Source organism: Nannospalax galili, unplaced genomic scaffold (assembly GCF_000622305.1).
Source record: "Nannospalax galili isolate Female #2095 unplaced genomic scaffold, S.galili_v1.0 scaffold293, whole genome shotgun sequence".
Lineage (NCBI taxonomy): Eukaryota > Metazoa > Chordata > Mammalia > Rodentia > Spalacidae > Nannospalax > Nannospalax galili.
Window position 1 is genome coordinate 855,520 of NW_008337147.1, and position 12,765 is coordinate 868,284.

Consider the following 12,765-nt stretch of genomic DNA (forward strand, 5'->3'; position numbering starts at 1 on the left):
TCAATAGCTTGACATTTGGAGGAAAGTTTTATGCTACACTCCACCCCTTTCTCCAGCTCTTACATTTTTTTCTGCCATCTTCTTCCACAAGAGTCCCCTGAGCCTTGCAAAGGATTACACAGATGTAGGGTGAGCCTACCTTCACTATGGCAAGATACTGAACTCTTTAGCCTTTTCAACATTTGTTTCCAAGATGTGGCTGTTGTCCCATCTCAGTGGTATTTCTGCTACCATAAAAATGCAAATGAAAAGAAGCGGGAAGGTCTAAATGAACACCAACTGCTATAATAACCTAAACCTTGGGTGTAAACACAAATGCTTGGAAGGAACCTTAAAAGGTGCATCATAGCATTCTAACAAAACAATTTCAGTGGCTTCTTCACTGGGGCCCATGATGTCTCCTGCCACCGGGGGTTGGTTGACTTGCAGTATCAGATTTGTGTTCCTCCCCAAGGAGTGGGCCTTAAATCCAGTAGGAAATGTGTCAGTTGTACAAATACTAGTTGAGTCACTATTGCACCAGCAGGCACATCTTGCTTAGAATGTCAATAGTGCAGCATGCAGGGTCCTTCATTAAGCAGAACTTTTGGGACCATTCTCCCCCTCAGCTTGATTTTTCCCTTTCCCATGCACACATCATGTTGTGACTTTTGCAATAGGGTCTTACAGGCTACTTCCAGTTTGTAACCAACATTAGTGGTAATAACCTTTATCATTTTAAGGGTCTCCAGGGCCATTAAATTGGGCAGGGGGTAGTAAGGGGAAATGTGAATAGGGGAGGGGATCTAAATACTATCAAATATATTGTATGAAAATTACAAAAATTAAAAGAAATTCTTCAGAAAGGTAAGTGTTAAACTAGGTGTTCTTAATACAGTAGTAGTATTTTAAAGTATTTTGGTAGCAGTTTGTTGGTTTCTCAAAAAAAGATATGTTAATACATTAGCCTATAGGAGAAACTACCAAAGTGTTCATCAACAAATGAATCAATAAAATTTGATACATAAAATGAAATATTATTTAGCCATAAAATGACATTCTGATGTCTGCAGTAATATAAATAAACCTTGAAATTATTGTGCTGAAAGAAATAGATTGTACAAAAAAGATAAACACCTCATAATTCTAGTTATATGAACTACTAGTGTAGGGAAATTCATAGTTAAAGCAAGTAGAGATTGTCATGGGCTAGAGATGAAATGAGAAGTTATTCATAGTTGTAGACCTTCCTGTCAGGATAGTAAATGTGTCTTGGAAACAGTGATGATTGCTGCACAATAGTTTAAGTATAAGTAATGTTACTGATTTGTATACCTAAAATTAATGAAATAATATATATTAAAGCATTGGTTAATAGATCTATGGTTTTTAGGCTGGAAAACGGACAAAATTTGGTTGGAATGGAATGTGAATGACTCCTCGTGATGTTGAAGCTGTTTCCCATGTTGATTCTCTTGGTAGTAGATGACTTTTTTTCTCCATAGCCTTAATTAAACATCAAAATATGTGAAATATATTGTGTGGAATTTTTAAGTCATATACAGCATAACAGTAGAAATGCTTTAAAAGTATGTTACAGGCATTCTAAATAATCAATTGATACACTTCAGGAGGTTTGGAAGAGGTTTCCATTTTCCTGGTTTTTTTTTTTTTAATTTTAGGTGGACTATCTCCCTACAATTTGGAAGTAGTTTCAAAACATATAAAAGAAGTCTGTTTCATTTCTGGAAACTTGGACTATGTACTGAGATTATAAGCATAATTAAAGGATATGCACCCATATAGCATTAATGAAAATTGAACAAGAATATTAAGAATCTCATCAAGTGGAAGTAATTTTTTTATTTTTATTTTTTGATGGAATGGGCCAACTCAGGCTGTAAGGATTGACAGGCCAAGCCCATCATCATGTTTAACCCTTCTCTTTGTCTCAGGTTCAGTTCTGTTCCTGTTAGAAGACAATGGCCATTTGTCCTCTGAATTTTGCCATTAATCATTTCTGATGTTATGTCACTAAAATTTGTAGTAATTTTCCTAAGATTGAAAAAGTGCTCTATTTTTTCACTAAGATAAAACTTCAGCTATCTTCTTTATTCTGTTTTTTTCCTAAAGATTCATGAGCCACATTATCTGTGACTATTTCGCATTTTTCCCTATTAAGAGTATTCATTTTTCTCACAATGTATTTTTAATCAGTCCAATAGTGAGAAGCATTACAATTTCAGTTCTTCCAAAGTATATAAAAACTGGCTTTGCCCATCAACTCTTGAAAATTCTGAGCTCTTTACCTGAGTTCCACTGCTACCAATTTCCAACACAGTCCCTTTTTCAGAGGCTTTTCTTGTTTTGTCTTTCAAATCTTTTAACTCCTGTAACTGAGTATTCTTACTACTGATTCAGAAATTCTTTACAGCTCACCACTTATGCTTGATGTTTCTAAACACATCAGTACATGCAAAAGTTCAGAACCACAACAATCCATTCTTTATTTACCATGATCTCTCATCTCTCAAACCAACAAGCAAACTTTTCTAACTCACAAAATTTCTCAGAAATCATAAGTGTTCTAGTCAGTGGCATATGGAAATACCAATTTCATCGTTGGGCTCACAATAACCATACAAAATGAGATTTGAGGTTGTAGGTGTGAGCTTGAATGATCCATTATATGTTTGTTATCTTTATGGAAATCCCATTGGAAAGAAAACTCAAGTGTACTTCTTTCCAGGATGTAAGATTGCTTTTATTGGAAACATTGTTCACCAAGCTGAAACTCTGACGCTCCGTGATTTGTTGTATTTCATATATGGATTTTTTTTCTTCAGCTATAATCTAATGGTAATAGAAACTGAGTTATCTACATGCACTAAAGGCCTTTAATTTCATTATCTGTCTTCTAAGGCATAGGCCTATCACAGGGTATTTACTTCTTACGTTTGAAATATTTATTTTTATTTCTTATTTTTATTTTATGTGTATGAGTGTATTGCCTACATGTATGTGAGTGCACCCATGTTGTGCAATGCTGCAGAGGTCAGAAGAAGGCTTCGGATTCCCCTGGAACTAGAGTTAAGGACGGTTCATAGCTGCCATGTGGGTGCTGGGAATCAAACCCAGGTCCTCTGCAAGAGCGAGCAGTCAGTGCTCTTAACCACTGAGCCATCTCTCCAGCACCACATTTGAAACATTTTAAGCTATGCATTATGTACACATGGTTTGTAAATTATCTGCATCTACTTGAAATAGTGTGAACAATCTTAAGGCTTCTCTTAGGTCTTTAATAGCTCTTCTTCCTTACCAGGATTACAAAGGTCCATAAGTAGAAATAATGTCTTCCATTGTGGGATTTTTTTCTGCATTTGTCATACATGGACATACATACGCAATGGCACTATAGCTTCAAATGTAACATAAAATACGGTTTATTAGAAAAAATTCCAAGCAGAGATACAGCCAAGTGCATGACTCCTCTGTTGTCTTGGTGTTGAGTGGAATGGCTGAGTGGGCAGAACACAGCTGGAGTTCCTCTGTGCTTAGCTTCTGTTGTCAGGCTGTTTTACTGTTGAGCTGATTCAAACTGCTGTGCCTAAGGCTTGCTAAATTACCAAAATGGATGAAGGAATGAGCCTCAGAGCCTTGCAATTCCCTTCCTCTTCAGTCCACCTCCTGTCCCTTGGTGGTTTATTAAGTACGGCTTCCCAATAGAAATCATGGACTCTGGGTCAGAGTGATTCTTGCATAAATGTCAGGGAAGACCGCTGGAGGTGGAACAAACAGCAAACCACTGCTTAAAACACTTGTGAGAAGATTTTGGCTTTTCTATGTCTCTCTGAAATAGAAACTCTACACAGAAGATATCTTCAAGGGTCTGTACTATTCCTGTCCATATGTGAGCTGTCATCTCTCTTTGTTTATGTTAGGTTATATGTCTACTTTAAAGACAAAAGACAGTTCTTCAGGAATGTAGGAATTACCCTTTTGTTAAATAGTATCAACATCTGGCATAGAAGATAGTTTTGCAACTGCAAGAGACAAAGTCACTACTCAGAGTCATGCATGTCTCCCCAGGGATGCACAATCAGAACAACATACTTTATCCACCATCTGAGGTTACAAACTTCTCTTCTATATATCATTGTATTATTTTTAAAACAAACGGGAATTTAAAGAAGTTCTGAAGACAGTCAAAATGTTCCCTTCCAGATGTTCCTGGTTAAATACACCATCACTCTAGGTGCACTGTTGATTTGTCAAAGAAGATAAGATGTGACAGTGTTTACCTTTTGAAGAACATCAGGCACCAGTCTAGTTGGCCCTGTACATTACCTTAATGAAGATATTAAAATAAGGGGCAAGCAGAAGAATTAATGAATGTCAAGCATTTCTCACTGGCCTCCCAGTCAATCATGTGTAGCTATGACTACCCTGGAAACCAAACCTGAGTTCAGTAATCAATAGTAGGTTGATTGATTGATTCAGTACAAATGATTTCTTCTAAATATAAACATGCTCATATATAACTCTACAGTTAAGCTTACAATTATGTTATTCTCTTTCAAAGGGATATAGCTATGCAAAGTATTTTCTTTCACCTTAAACAATTCAGTCCTGAATGAGCCAAAGCTAGTCAATGTATTTAAGCCAAAAAGATGTATGGGACTTCTATATAGATTTGTAATGATTAGTTTTATAAGCTTGACACAACCTAGAATCACCTGGGAAGAGATCTTCAGTGAGGAACTGTTTACATCAGGTTGGCCTGTAGCCATATCTCTGGGTCATTGTTCTGCTTGCCTTAACTGACATGGGAAGACCCACCCTAAATGTAAGTGGCATGTTTTGGTAGCTGCCTAGATAAATGGACATGGAAGAAGAAAGGATTTCAGGTTTTTACTCACTTGGTTTTTCGTTGTTGCTGGTTAGTTCACCTACTCTGTAGTTGCCACTGCTGATTCCTTCATTGATATTAGGACCAGCTTCTTCTGGCTTTCAATGTGGACTGAAGGCCAGTGGCTCTCCAGGATTTCACAAGGCCTTTGGTATAAGATGGGGACTGCTTAGACACCCAACCTTTGTGGACAGAGCAACTGCTATGTTCATGGCTGGTGTGAAACAGCCATTTGTTGGACTACTCTCACTATATGCTGTAAGCCAATCAAATAAATTTCCTTTTAATACGTATTATTTGTATTGTTTTTGCTCCTGTAGAAAACACAGACTAATACAAGATGTTTAAGTCTATTTCAACAGGGATGCTTTAGGATCAGAACTAAAATATAGCCTTGGATGCTGTGGATTTTCAACAATGTATCTTAGTTACTATGTTTACCAGATAGTATGGTGTTCCATAGAATGTTGCTTTTTATCAGTGAATAAGACAAAACAAATCTCATAGAGAAGACCCTATTTAATCAGTAGCCTGGATACAGCCATGGTGGGCTCACTTCAGAGAAATGAATAGGGAGTTGCCTGTTTATAATGTTGACTAAAACTTATAAATCAAATGCAGCTGTTGATTTGCTGTATCAGAGGCATTTTTCATCTCATTATTTTTAGGCTTACCTTTTCTTAAGGGATTTATGGTTCAAGGGAGACACAGCAGAAAAAAGTCACATAACTCTTCCTTCAATGAAAATGTCTTGCTTTTATAGGGCCAAATCACAGGCTACCAGCTGTTGCTGAATATGAGAATAAAGTTTTCATGTCCACAATCAGGAAGTAATTGAATATTAGTGTAGATTTTTCTGTTCATATGCTTTGCTCATGTTTCTGTTTGTTTTCCAATGGTTCTCAATAGTTATAAAATTCATAGGACTTTTCTTACTACTTTCGGAAGCTTTTCAACATGATATCCTGCTAGAGTGTTTACCTAATTAGTGAGTGATAGAACGCACTCAAACAATTGTAAAGGGGTCTGCTTATTTTCATCTGGAGACAGAAAGATTAGAAAATTTTACTCAATGGACTGTGAAATCAGTCTAAGAGCTACAGTCCGTTGTCTCCCATGATTTGTTATGTTGCCATGCCTTAAAGTCCAACCTCATTGGTCACCTGTGCTTAGATGTCATGTAATATAGGGGAGAGGTTTTTCAGCACCAACCACACTCAAACATCACTAGTGCCCTGCAATGTTAAGACTACATCTATTAGTCCATGTCATTCTTGGGTTTATCAAACTTTTCCTGTCATTTGAAGTGTCAGACTTTTCATGTCACTTCACGTCACAAGAAGCTTGAAAGAGTAAAAATATTCAACATAGCTTCTTGAGTAAAAGCAACTAGATTTTTAAAAATATTATTAAGAGGCTATAGGAAAGATGGTACTATCAAAGCCAAAGGTTACATATAAAGTAACATTGGTGGCAGCTATTTGTTCATTCTAATGAACCATGGCATTATAAGAACAAGAGCTCATCCTTTTAAGTGTTGGGAGTTCTTCCTGAATCTTCAATAGCAGTGATGTTCACTGAATTTCACTGAGAGATAACTCATATAATACCATACCTCCTCTGATGCTCTACTGAAGAGTGCACATTTTTTTCTTCTTGTGGGTAAAAGGTGGTATTTTTACAGTATATAACTCTAAAAAGCTTTAAGTTACCCTGTGAGTCATGCATTCAGCCATTAGAGATGGCATCAAGAGCACAATGAAGGCATCTGATTCGTGTGTCATGGACCAGCACATAAGTACATATTAATCAAAAGGTACAGTAGCACAGAGCAAACGTAGTCCATAGTTATCTTTTTTGAGGATCTACCCACAAGAGAGCGATTAACCAATTAAAATATAATTTAGTCAAAATTCACTTAAATATAATCATATTGAGTTTTATACAGATGCTTGGGAGCTTTTGCATTTTTCTTGAAAGAGAAAATTTCAAGAATTTATGCTATTCTAACCAATTAGATGGCATGCATTTCTCAGAAGTTCCTGTCTGTGAACCCTTAGCATTTTTAGTCTTCAGAATTTCCACCTCTCCCATCAACATGTTGCTAACTTGGGGAATATTCCTGAATCACTTTTAGGTTTTTTCATTCTTAAAAACAGCCACTATACTCAACACAGTGACTCTCTGAAATTTATCACCCCCCTGATCTTTAGCACTTTTATACCAAATGAGATTTTCCACACCTAACCTACCTACTCCTCGCTATCTCGGCTCTCCTGAACCTTGCTTCCTTCTCACTAGTGACTGACAACCTTATTATTTTGTTTTATTTCTTTGCTAAGAACTCCATCACTCTCTGGTTTTGGATCATGGATTTTTTTTTTTTATTCCCTGCTACCTCCTCAACATCTGCATATATCAGAACAGGCCCACGAAGCACCTATTTCTTCCTTGAAAATTAGGGACATTAGCTAACTGGCACCATCTGAGTCAGTAGGAAATTTGGAAACCCTATTTCCTTTCTTCTAGGAGAAAGCATAGCTGAACTTTGCTGTTTCTGAAGAACCAAAGTCCCGAACAAAGTGGTACATGTCTATACATGGTTGTCTGTTGATGAATCACTGACACTGACATATCACTAAATGCAAGAAAAAAAAGTTGGGTTTTTTTTAATTTCTTTTTGTTTATAAAGAAAACTTGAAAGCAATAAGATAAGCAGGTTGGGACTTACCAGACCTCTGTATTTAATTAGTTTTACCCAGAAGAAGAGTCAGATTTTCATAAAAGAAAGTAGTTTTTTCTATTTGGGACAAAATATCATGCCTGGGTTAAGCTTACACTCTGCCACAGACACAGGAAGTTGAAGCAGTATCTTTTCTCAAGGACTCTATTTCAAATGGCTGGCTCCTATGTACTGGCAAAAAACATTGCTAGGCTATAAAAATGGTGAGATTTTTTTCAAAGATTTACATCTCAAAGGGACAGTGAAGGAATTTATAAGCTTGCAAAGTAAATGTTTAAATGCTGTAAGCTATATCTGTGCATACTATTTGGGAGAAGGGTGTCTAAACTTGAGTTAAGCTCAAGGGAACATCTAAGAATTATTAAGCTCCAGGTGCTTTTCTGAACCTAAAAGTAACTAACCCAGAAGCCATGAATAAAAGGAGATAAACTCTGGCCCAGACCAAGTAACCATCTATTACTCAGATAGACACTAAGCATAAAACCAGCCTGAGAAATTATGTAGATAAAAAAAATAGCTCAGAAGTAGATGATCCAAAAATTCTTTGAATAGAAAACGAAATATAATTCAGACAAAGCAATTGACTTGTGACTGCTCTTGACTTCTAGTCATGGGTACCACATCTTTTTATATTTCTTCAGAGATCATGGGATCAAAGTGTTAATGTACAAGACACTAGTAGGAACAAAAGAGAATGAAAAGGGTCCCTCTTCAGTCATCTGCCTCCCAGGCACCATTTGGAAGATATTAGTAGATGTTCTCTGGCACACGTCTTGATAGATCAGGAATAACCCTCCCTAGATAGTTCGTGCCTGCAGCATCTGGAACCTCCTTTGTGATAAGTCTGCTCCAACATTAGCAAGAAAATCCTGCTCTAAAATGCAAACATTATCAGAAAGCAAAAAGGTGATTTAAAAAAGTATGATACAACGGAAGAAAAGAGAACTGGGGAAAGCAATGGTCCTCTTAGCAAGACGTGCACTCACAAACCTCCAAAGCCCTGCCACTTATAAGGCACAGTTGTTTATAGATTTTCCCTGCTGACGTTGCCCACTTGACTTTTGACCTTTAACTCAGAACTTGACTTTCTATTCCCTCCCAGCAGCTACAGAGATCTCAAGCATACTTGCCTTGTTGCTTTCTTTCCCTGACTCAAAGAAATCATCCTTGGATTCCTTTCTGGACCCATTTTAAAACTCTTCTATCTGTGTGTAAACTCAAATCTGCTTCTGGGAGGCCTGCACTGTGCACACTCTTGGCTTTCAGGCCCACTGGGAGGCCTTCTGTGACCCTCCCTCCCCACTCTGTCCTTACAACAAAAACTATAGTTTAGGGAATAAAGGTAATTATTTGGACTTGCCAACAATGCTTATGATATCCAGGAGGGGGTTACTTACAAAGGCCTGGATGCCGTGGGCCTTTTTCCCTACATCTCAGCTGAGCATTCCAGATCCAAGCCTGCCAGCCCACTGGCCCAAGATGGTGAAGCTCCCCACTCCTCCCTGGCTTCTTCCATGTCTGAGTCTATCCTTCGACCCGATCCCTCATGTAATTGAAGCTGACCAGTTGGGTGGGAGGGGTGACTGTTCCCCTCCCTTCCTACGGAGTCTCTTAGGGTTCAGAAATCCAATTGCTAGTTCTTTCAGAGGACATGCCTACCCAACACTATGAGAATCTGGAAAAGGAAATCTGTGTTCCATAGCAGCACATCCCTGGGAGGTGATCTACCCACCCCGCAGATGCACTCATTTTTATTTGAATGTGGGGTTTTTTATTTTGTTTTGTTTTGTTTTTTAATTTTATTTATTATTTTTATTTTATGTGTATGTGTGTATTGCCTGCATGTAGGTAAGTGCACCGGTGTCACACAATGTCTGCGGAGGTCAGAAGAGGCTGTTGGATCCCCTGGGACTGGACAGTTGTTAGCTTGTTATGTGGGTGCTGGGATTCAAACCCCGGTTTTCTGCAAGAACAACCAGTGTTCTTAACTGCTGAGTCACCTCTCCAGCCCCGATTGGTGAGATTTGTACAGAGCAGTCCTCTACTTTCCCAAGGCTTCTTAAGGCCCTTTAAAATGAACAGGAAGAAAAAGGCTGAGATTTACTGACATTCAAATTTTTATAAGACATCAAGTCACAGATGTGGACTTGTTCCTTCTAGTCCTCCAGGGAGGCAAGTGTAAGTCCACAAGGCATTTAAATGGAGTAGTCAGAGTTACTAGGAAAACAAAAGTGACAGATGGGCACATGCCAAGAAGAAAGAGAAGGAAAGGCAGCAACCATTGCCAATTAAATCAGATGTCAAATATGGTATTTTTTTACCCTAAATATGCTATATTAGTTGACTTGTTGCCACTCTGACCAAAATACCTGATAGGAATAATTTAAGAAAAGAAATGTTTCTTTTGGCTTATTGTGGGGTTTGTTGCTGCTGCTGCTGCTGCTGCTGCTGCTAATGCTGATGCTGATGCTGATGCTGGTGGTGTGTATGCATACATTTTTAGGCCAGAGGCAAGGATATCAAGTTTCTTCCTCAATCACTAGTTTTCCACATTATTTTTTGAGACAACTTCTCTCACTGAACCTAGATCATACCAAGTCAGCAAACCCTTAGGATCCCCCATCTTTATCTCCCTAGAGCTGCTATTACAGGCACACTCCACTGAATCCACATGGTGTTGGGGACTTAGCCCCTTATGCTTGCATGGCAAGCACTTTACCAGCTGAGCCATCTCTCTAGCCTTAACACAATGTTTAAAAGAGCTTTCAGTTCAACATAGTGGAAAAGGCATGGAGGCAAAAACTTGCTCATATTGTAATATATCTGGAAACAGAGGATAGGCCCAACATAGGGTTAGCATAATATTCACAGGCCTGCCCCTAATGACCTACTCACAATAGCCAGGTTTGGGGGACCAAACACTGAAAACACTAACCTGTGGGAGAATCAATACATAATGTGAACTTTTGTTTCATTTTATCTAAAATGGTAAGATAGTTACTCTTGCTCTCTTTAAGTAAGACTTCAGAATAATGTCACTATCAAGTTCATTAACCTACCCAAAAGACTAGCATCTTAAATATATTTCTTCTTCCCAATTCCATGTCAGTGGGACTTCATGTACTATGAAGATATAAATGGCACCCTTTGAATTATGCAGTAACATAAACATGGTCAACATATTGCTTTCCAATCTTACAGTGACATATTTAATCCAACAAAAGTTACCCTCATACTCACGAAAGATGTTAATCATGAATTATTATACTACCATAAATATAAATAAAATTTTCATTATTGATATCATAATCTCTCATCTAATCTCCCTTTTTTCAATATATATTTTTATTGAATTTTTGTGAACTTCCTACAAAACATCTTGAAACATCTTAATCATACCTCCTTCCCCATCAGCACTACTCCGTAGTCCCTGGATTTCATCCATTCTGTCATATATGCTAAGGCCTGTTGGGTCAAGTTGTATATCCAGATATGCCTCAGTGCAAGTTCACCCACAATCTCAGTTTTTAGCAGAATGTAAGCTTCCTATGAACTGGTTATGTTAAATTCACCTTTATTTTCAACACTGTGTGTATTATAGGCCCTGTTTGAGGATTGGTCTTGAATAAATACTTGCAAAATGAATGTAGGTAATTAATCATAAATGTGTGAGTATGTAAATGACTATGGAGAAACTACTTGCAACTTAAAATTTGGGACATAAGTTCATATACTCCCTCTGAGGGACCTACAGTAACTAATATGAACTGCTTAGCAAATGAACCTGAGCCACACTACCAGATTTTTAAAAACATGCAAATGTATACATAGCATGCAAAACAACACTGAGGATCCCTATAGCTTATTCATCCATTTCTTTAGAAATCAAGAAAAGGCATTCTTTTTCAGGAAATCACTTTCTCTGACAGGATTTTCTGTCTCAGGTACCTATTCATCTCCACAAGTTTTAGCCTGTAAACGATAAGAAGGGTGGAACATAAACTAAGAACTGGCTACACAATAGTTGGGTGGACCACATTCATCAGTGAGAACAATTCTAACTTCAAAGCAGCAAAGAAGAAAGGTTCTTAGCTTTAATGAAAAAGAGACAATTAGAACAAAGGACTCGCTCACTTCAAGTCACAATTCATCATGCTGTCAAAGACAATAAAATGCTACATACCTAATCTTTCCTGTTAACTATAATGTAGGCAATGCAATTACATTGTTACAGCAAATTGGCAAGAATTAAATGAAGAATTAATGTGAAAACCTTGTGAAATTTTCTGTTCCTGTAAATTGTATCATTCATATTTTTAAGTCTGGTAAAAATATTAACTATTCTATCTTAGAAGTTTTGGTGATTTTTTGAGTGTATATGCAAGGTAAAATTAATTAGCACCACTAAAGCTTACAATTAAAATTATCATCCAGCGATAATTATTGGTGAAATGAGGAGCAAGCAAACATTTAATAATACAAAAATGAGTGAGGATAGGCCAATTCTAACAGCTGTTAAATGCTAGTTACCACTGCTTTTACAAATAGAAGATCCATACAGAAATGGAAATTTCCCCTGATATGAAATTACATAATTAAATGTAATGAACATTTCTAAATGACTTTTGTTTGCAAAACTCAGCTGTTGGCACTCTCTGAAGGTACAAAAATTAAGAACTTAAAAATATCAGGCACATGGGTTTGAAAACCGGGGAGGAATCACACCTGACCTAGGGATGTCTCAAACCCTCAAAGGATGTACAACCTAATCAAGAGACTTAATCCTGATTTTTCATGTGTGATAAGGAAAAAGATCACCTATTTAAGAAATTCCAAGGATTTTAGAGGATCTATGTCAGGAGAAGATCTGGATCCTGGCTACTTTTGCTATGGGCTCAGCAAATTCAAATTCCCTTAATAGCCTCATTTGCCTTGATTCATGTTGCTGTTCTTGATCTCTGTTTTATTTTTATTTTAGCCTTGACTGTCTGAGTGTATTGCCCAGCATTATCTGCACTAAAAGCTCATCAGCTGGCATTACTAGCCCCAGCCTCCTTTATTCTTCCAAAATCACAGAGGAGCATCCTTTTTCCTCTCTCTCTCTCTCTCTCTCTCTCTCTCTCTCTCTCTCTCT